The following is an 8061-nucleotide window of genomic DNA, read 5'->3' on the forward strand; positions in this document are numbered from 1 at the left end:
AGTCTTGGAAGACTGGTCTTGGAAGGAGAACGCCAACTGAGACCACCCTCGGAAGTCCCAATTCCAATTTACGTAAACGAAGAGATAAAACCCGTCGAAGGTTTACGGAATGGCTGGATATGTAAATCGAGTTGGAAGATCCAATGGAAGAAAAATGGTGAAGTAAGCCTTTGAAGGACCTCGTGGGAAGGAGCGAGACCAATGGTACAAAACTGGTGAAGTAAGCCTTTGAAGGACCTCGTGGGAAGGAGCGAGACCAATGGTACAAAACTGGTGAAGTAAGCCTTTGAAGGACCTCGTGGGAAGGAGCGAGACCAATGGAACAAAAATGGTGAAGTAAGCCTGTGAAGGACCTCGTGGGAAGGAGTGAGACCAATGGAACAAAAATGGTGAAGTAAGCCTGTGAAGGACCTCATGGGAAGGAGCGAGACCAATGGAACATAAATGGTGAAGTAAGCCTTTGAAGGACCTCTTGGGAAGGAGCGAGACCAATGGAACATAAATGGTGAAGTAAGCCTGTGAAGGACCTCGTGGGAAGGAGCGAGACCAATGGAACGTAAATGGTGTAGTAAGCCTTTGAAGGACCTCTTGGGAAGGAGCGAGACCAATGGAACATAAATGGTGAAGTAAGCCTTTGAAGGACCTCTTGGGAAGGAGTGAGACCAATGGAACATAAATTGTGAAGTAAGCCTGTAAAGGACCTTGTGGGAAGGAGCGAGACCAATGGAACAAAAATGGTGATGGACCTCGTGGGAAGGAGCGAGACCAATGGAACAAAAATGGTGAAGTAAGCCTTTGAAAGACCTCGTGGCAAGGAGTGAGACCAATGGAACAAAAATGGTGAAGTAAGCCTTTGAAGGACCTCGTGGGAAGGAGCGAGACCAATGGAACAAAAATGGTGAAGTAAGCCTTTGAAGGACCTCGTGGGAAGGAGCGAGACCAATGGAACAAAAATGGTGAAGTAAGCCTTTGAAGGACCTCGTGGGAAGGAGCGAGACCAATGGAACAAAAATGGTGAAGTAAGCCTGTGAAGGACCTCGTGGGAAGGAGTGAGACCAATGGAACAAAACTGGTGAAGTAAGCCTTTGAAGGACCTCGTGGGAAGGAGTGAGACCAATGGAACAAAACTGGTGAAGTAAGCCTTTGAAGGACCTCGTGGGAAGGAGTGAGACCAATGGAACAAAACTGGTGAAGTAAGCCTTTGAAGGACCTCGTGGGAAGGAGTGAGATTTAGTGCCATTGAAAAGGAAGATGGTAGACATCCTGCTCGCCGGCACTTTGGCCCGAAGGCCTCGAATGGAACAATAATATCCGAGATAACATTCGAGGACCCGAACCTGTACATTCCGGTGTTGCACGTATCAATGACCAATGGACCCTGTCGAAGGCCTGCCCCACACCCGCTGAAAGAAGGAGAGGCCTCCCGCCAGGGCCGAGTGGACCAGACCCCATGCTCGGATGGTGTTCTCGGGCTTCACGAGACCATGGAACCAAAGCCAACTTGGCCTAAAAGGATCACGTGACTAATATCCGGCATGTGGTGTCCACATTGAGAAGGGAAATGGGTCTGTAACTCGAACAGGCCATTGGATCCTTCCCCTCGCTTTGGGATCACTGCTACATGCGTTCGCAAAGAGTCCACGGGTGAGCTGACCTCTGACCTCCAGAACAAAATCGGCTCGTACAAAGGGTGGATTAAGAGTTCCCCAAAAATGTTTTGTAATACACCGAAGAGAACCCATCCGGGCCCCGCGGCGCCTTTCCATATATTAAGTTCGGGGCAGTCTCCGGTGCTAATACTGAAATGGGTTCCTCCGTAAGGGTACAGACCACCCCCGGCAATCTTGGCATCTCGGAATTCTGGAGGCAAGAGCGGATACGTGGCCAGCTATGGGATGCCGTCTCGGCATTGAGTGAGAGTATGAGAGTACCGATAGTGTTTTTACCGATACCGAAGTACCCTCTACTCGGTATCGGTGCCCCCTATACTCGGTATCGGTGCCCCCTATACTCGGTATCGGTGCCCCCTCTACTCGGTATCGGGCCCTATACCCGGTATCGGTCCCTATACCCGGTATCGGTCCCTATACTCGGTATCGCCCCCTATACTCGGTATCGCCCCCTATACTCGGTATCGCCCCCTATACTCGGTATCGCCCCCTATACTCGGTATCGGTGCCCCCTATACTCGGTATCGGCCCCTCTACTCGGTATCGGCCCCTATACCCGGTATCGCCCCCTATACCCGGTATCGCCCCCTCTACTGTGTGGGCCTTCTGGTGGTCAGTTGTTCATTGAACTAACGCAGAGGTTCCTTGGATCCGAAAGGTTTTCTGAACTCCAAGATGCTGAAGACATATTCCCCCTGAAGGATTGTCACCGACCTCGGATAAAAAGGCTGTTGAAGTGATTTGCACATAGGAAACCTTCATCAACCCGATCCCTGGATAGGGACACAGATAACAGTTGGAACAGGCCCGCCGGCTGTAGCCACAACCAACAATCTCATAGCTGGAATCATCCAGAATTAATGGCACAGGGAATGTCTTCTCTGTCGTCTGAAGAACTCTGTTGGAAGACTTTTAGCCTCCAAGAAGTATAGGGTCCCCATTTGAATTGATCCATCAACTGGAGACGCCAAGGAGTTGTCCCGTCAACTGGAGACGCCAAGGAGTTGTCCCGTCAACCGGAGACACCAAGGAGTTGTCCCGTCAACTGGAGACGCCAAGGAGTTGTCCCGTCAACTGGAGACACCAAGGAGCTGCCCCGTCCACTGGAGACGCCAAGGAGTTGTCCCGTCAACTGGAGACACCAAGGAGTTGTCCCGTCCACTGGAGACACCAAGGAGTTGTCCCGTCAACTGGAGACACCAAGGAGTCGTCCCGTCAACTGGAGACACCAAGGAGTCGTCCCGTCAACGGGAGACACCAAGGAGTCGTCCCGTCCACTGGAGACACCAAGGAGTCGTCCCGTCCACTGGAGACACCAAGGAGTCATCCCGTCCACTGGAGACACCAAGGAGTCGTCCCGTCCACGGGAGACACCAAGGAGTCGCCCCGTCAACTGGAGACGCCAAGGAGTCGCCCCGTCAACTGGAGACGCCAAGGAGTTGCCCCGTCAACTGGAGACGCCAAGGAGTAGCCCCGTCAACTGGAGACGCCAAGGAGTTGCCCCGTCAACTGGAGACGCCAAGGAGTTGCCCCGTCAACTGGAGACACCAAGGAGTTGTCCCGTCAACTGGAGACACCAAGGAGTTGCCCCGTCAACGGGAGACACCAAGGAGTTGTCCCGTCAACGGGAGACACCAAGGGGTAGGATCACTTTTAACTTAATCAGAGCCTAACTTAACATGGTTCCATGGACTGCTAGAGTATGAGCATGCCGAACAACCAGCAGGATGACGCTTCAATAGTTGGAATACTCGTTCACTCAAGAAGGCTGTGACTGGATGCAATCTTTTGGAAAATGACCCAGGATTGTGGCAGGGCCACAGGGCAGGTAAACAAAACAAAAGTGGAACTCTCGAATGGCAAGTAAGACATTTGATGAAGGACAGGCGCGCAGTCCCATAGTCAGTTTCTGGCTTAAGTGATGCAATATAGTGATTCCATATGCAATATTTGGATCCTGATCCATCTGTTTAAAGTGTTCAAACCAAGACCAGTCTTAAGTCTCCTGGTTGTCCCACTAGGACAATTAGAGGATAAAAGCTCGATATCTTTGGACTGGAAAAGATTACGAGACACTGTTTGGAGATGTGTACATATAACCCAGCTTTGCTTGCACCAAGGAACCTGATGGTAATGAGAGAAGAAAAACCTGACCATGTCCGTCTTGAACTCCTAGCAGGACCCATGAGCATACACGCTGCACAGTAAATGCTCAAACTTTGTAAGCTCCCACAACCCGAGACCTACTGGGCAAGTTGGTCAGAAGTGTTGGAAATGCAACAGCATATCCTAATGTACCGATGTCTTTTGAGCTGTAGAGGGCGCTGAGCAATGCAGCATATCCATAGCAGCCTCACAAGTGGATCCTACTGGTCAGCAGGTCCATGCGTGTGGTCATCCCAGTACAACCATCGTGTCTGATGATGCAGCTTGTCCATGCGTGTGGTCATCCCGGTACAACCATCGTGTCTGATGATGCAGCTTGTCCATGCGTGTGGTCATCCCGGTACAACCATCGTGTCTGATGATGCAGCTTGTCCATGCGTGTGGTCATCCCGGTACAACCATCGTGTCTGATGATGCAGCTTGTCCATGCGTGTGGTCATCCCGGTACAACCATCGTGTCTGATGATGCAGCTTGTCCATGCGTGTGGTCATCCCGGTACAACCATCGTGTCTGATGATGCAGCTTGTCCATGCGTGTGGTCATCCCGGTACAACCATCGTGTCTGATGATGCAGCTTGTCCATGCGTGTGGTCATCCCGGTACAACCATCGTGTCTGATGATGCAGCTTGTCCATGCGTGTGGTCATCCCGGTACAACCATCGTGTCTGATGATGCAGCTTGTCCATGCGTGTGGTCATCCCGGTACAACCATCGTGTCTGATGATGCAGCTTGTCCATGCGTGTGGTCATCCCGGTACAACCATCGTGTCTGATGATGCAGCTTGTCCATGCGTGTGGTCATCCCGGTACAACCATCGTGTCTGATGATGCAGCTTGTCCATGCGTGTGGTCATCCCGGTACAACCATCGTGTCTGATGATGCAGCTTGTCCATGCGTGTGGTCATCCCGGTACAACCATCGTGTCTGATGATGCAGCTTGTCCATGCGTGTGGTCATCCCGGTACAACCATTGTGTCTGATGATGCAGCAGGTCCATGCGTGTGGTCATCCCGGTACAACCATCGTGTCTGATGATGCAGCTTGTCCATGCCGTGTGGTCATCCCGGTACAACCATCCTGTCTGATGATGCGGCTGAGTCACGGTTCCTCTCTGGAGTCACCAGGCCAGGAGGCTAAGCAGGTGTTCAACCCGCCGCCATGATGGAGGAAGCATCCGAACATGAAGAGACCATTTCCCGCACCCCAACTCCAAGGCTATGGGGGAGGGGCTTCCCTTATAAGATTGCATTCAGCCCCCTGAACAAAGGGAACTTGGCAACAGGAGAGGCTGAACCTGTGCGGCAGGCCAGAAGAAACCGGCTTGAGCAGTGAGGACAGAAAAAAGAACGGTGGACTTGGGAGGCGGGCTTTAATTTATAGTATAACTGGTCCTGTGATTGGGCTGGGGGGCGGAGCCATACCCATTGTATGCTGCCATGGATTGGCGTCAGGAAACTAGTGTTGGTGCTTTGCCTGAATGTTACCGTTGGGGGTCCCGGGAAGGATCTAGATTGACACTTTTCTTACAATTGTACTGACAAGTAGCAGATGAATGACGCACTTCCTCCAATCACCACACAGACAGGAAGTGATATATACCACACGGCTCAGAAATGATGTACAGACAGGAAGTGACGTCGGGACAGACAGGAAGTGATATCAGGAGAAGGAAGTGACGTCGGGACAGACAGGAAGTGACGTCAGGGGCGGACAGGAAGTTCCGGGTGAGAGGCGTCAGGAGGAAGTAGAGAGGAGACATTGCTGGGACTGGCAGTGGGGGAGGGGGAAGATCAATCTTGCTGTATCAGGGTAGAGAACTCACACTTTACAAAGCGGAGGGGCGTGTCCTGTACGGATCACATGACCACAGCAAGGAAGATGGAGGAGGAGCCGGAGTCACATGACCAGAAGGATATATTACACCTCACCCCGGAGTTTAGAATGAAACTTTATTACACGCTACCAATGTACAAAGTAATAAACCAGCCCGGAGACATCGGAATACACCTCAAGGACCCTTCCGATGGTGACCACGTGATGAGGAAACCCTCCGATTGGTTCCCGATGGCCTCTCCACGACCCGACGTTGGTGACCTCCATCTCAGACTTCATGCCGTACACCGGAAGCTCATTCTGGGACGAGTCCTCTTCTCTGTCCCTCTCGTCTTTTATCCTTAAAAAGGGGCAGAAACGCGGCAAAGTACGCTCACCCACGTACGTGGCTTCCTCGCCTGTACAAGGACATAAGAAGGATCACTTACTCTTGTGACTGTGCCGGTGAACAGTAAGGTTACGTTTACCATTAAAACTTTTCCCACACTCCGGGCAGGAGAAGGAACACTGACCCGTGTGACTTTTCTGGTGTAAAACAAGTTCTTTTTTCACTGGGAAGCCTTTCCCGCATACTGAACATGAAAAGGGGCGTTCCCCCGTGTGCCTTCTTAGGTGTTCAAGCAGATTGGCATTCTGAAGGAAACTTTTTCCGCACTCTGAACAGCTGTAGGGTCGCTCACCCGTGTGAATTTTCTGGTGTCTATGAAGTTTTCCTCTCTGAGTGAAACGCTTCCCGCACTCTGAACATGAAAAAGGACGCTCGCCTGTGTGAGTTCTCAGGTGCATATTGAGTTCATTTTTCAGGCCGTAGCCTTTCCCACACTCCGGACAACAGAAAGGCTTCTCTCCGGTGTGCACTTTAATGTGCTTGTTTAAGTCTCCTTTACTGGAGTAACTGTTCCCACACTCTGAACACGAAAACGGCTTCTTCCCGGCGTGACGTCTCCGATGGACTACAAGTTCCGACTGCGTGGTGAATGATCTTTCACATTCCGCACACGGAAACGGCTTCTCCCCGGTGTGACGCCTCCGATGTGCAAGGAGTCCGGACTTTGTTGTGAATGATTTTTCACATTGCGCACACGGAAACGGCTTCTCCCCGGTGTGACTCCTCTGGTGCACCGCGAGTTGGAACTTGTTGAGAAAGCCTTTCCCACACTCCGAGCAGGAAAAGATCTTCTCACCGGTGTGGAGTCTCTGATGTAGGAGGAGTTCTGCTCTCATTTCAAAACATTCCCCGCACTCTGCACACGAGAACACATGTTCACCTCCGTGAGTTTTCCAACTTCGGCTAAAATCGCCTTTGTGTCTGGAATCCGTTGACAAATACGGCTCCTCACACGCGTGGGTTCTCAGGTGGGTTACGAGTCCTTCTTTCCTTGTGAAACGTTTCCCACACGCTAGACACGCATTCAACTTTTCACCTGTGTGGATCTGCAGATGTCTGTTGAGTTTATCTTTTCGCAAAAAACTTTTCCCGCACTCTACGCATGGAAAACGCTCACCCGTGTGACTTCTCACGTGCCTCTGAAGATGTTCCTTCCGTTTAAAACTATGACCGCACTCCGAACACAGAAAAGGACGTTCTCCCGGAGAAGGTCTCGCGATTCCGTTGTCTTCTCCATCGTCATCATCTGCAGACCAAATCTGGCGTCCATCTGAGGAATCCCAAACGTCACATGTTAGAGAGAAACATCGGCATCAAAATTGTCAAGGGGTGGAGTGGTGATGGGGTTCCGGCCTCTCCCGGATCTCCTGGTTGGTTCAGGAGACGTTTTCATGACTTCACATTCCTGTGTTGTAAAAAGATAAATGTCACCTCCCTACGATCCCTCCTCTCTATGGTCGGGTCTATTATCTCTCCGCAATGTGCGCCCGTCTCAGCACAGGAACGGGTAAGACGAATGCTACCCTGTTTCCCCGAAAATAAGACCTGGTTGTGACCCTTCCCGGGGCTGGTGGTGGCATAAGGGGGGAACTTGAAGAGTCGCTGGAGGTGCCAACGAAGCCGGCGCTAGAGGAAGCGAGGGGCACTGGAGGGAGCAGAGCCGCATAAGTCGACGCCTCCTCTATAGCCCCGCCTCCTGTCACAGGTGGAGTCATACCAAATGCGCTCCGCCTGTGAGGAATCCATAGTGAAAGCTTCGCTCATTCTGGCCAGCGATTGGTTAGCAAATTGCTCCTGGAAAGGTACGGCGCCCCTGATTGCCCCGATCACCAGATTTTTGTACATGAATAAGTGCGGAATGTTGTACATAAAAAAAAAAATAAGACCTCCCCTGAAAATAAGACCTCCCCCGAAAATAAGACCTCCCCCGAAAATAAGACCTCCCCCGAAAATAAGAACTCCCCCGAAAATAAGACCTCCCCTGAAAATAAGACCTCCCCT

The sequence above is a fragment of the Nanorana parkeri genome, unplaced genomic scaffold (genome assembly GCF_000935625.1).
Source record: "Nanorana parkeri isolate BGI_ZX_2015 unplaced genomic scaffold, ASM93562v1 scaffold2148, whole genome shotgun sequence".
Lineage (NCBI taxonomy): Eukaryota > Metazoa > Chordata > Amphibia > Anura > Dicroglossidae > Nanorana > Nanorana parkeri.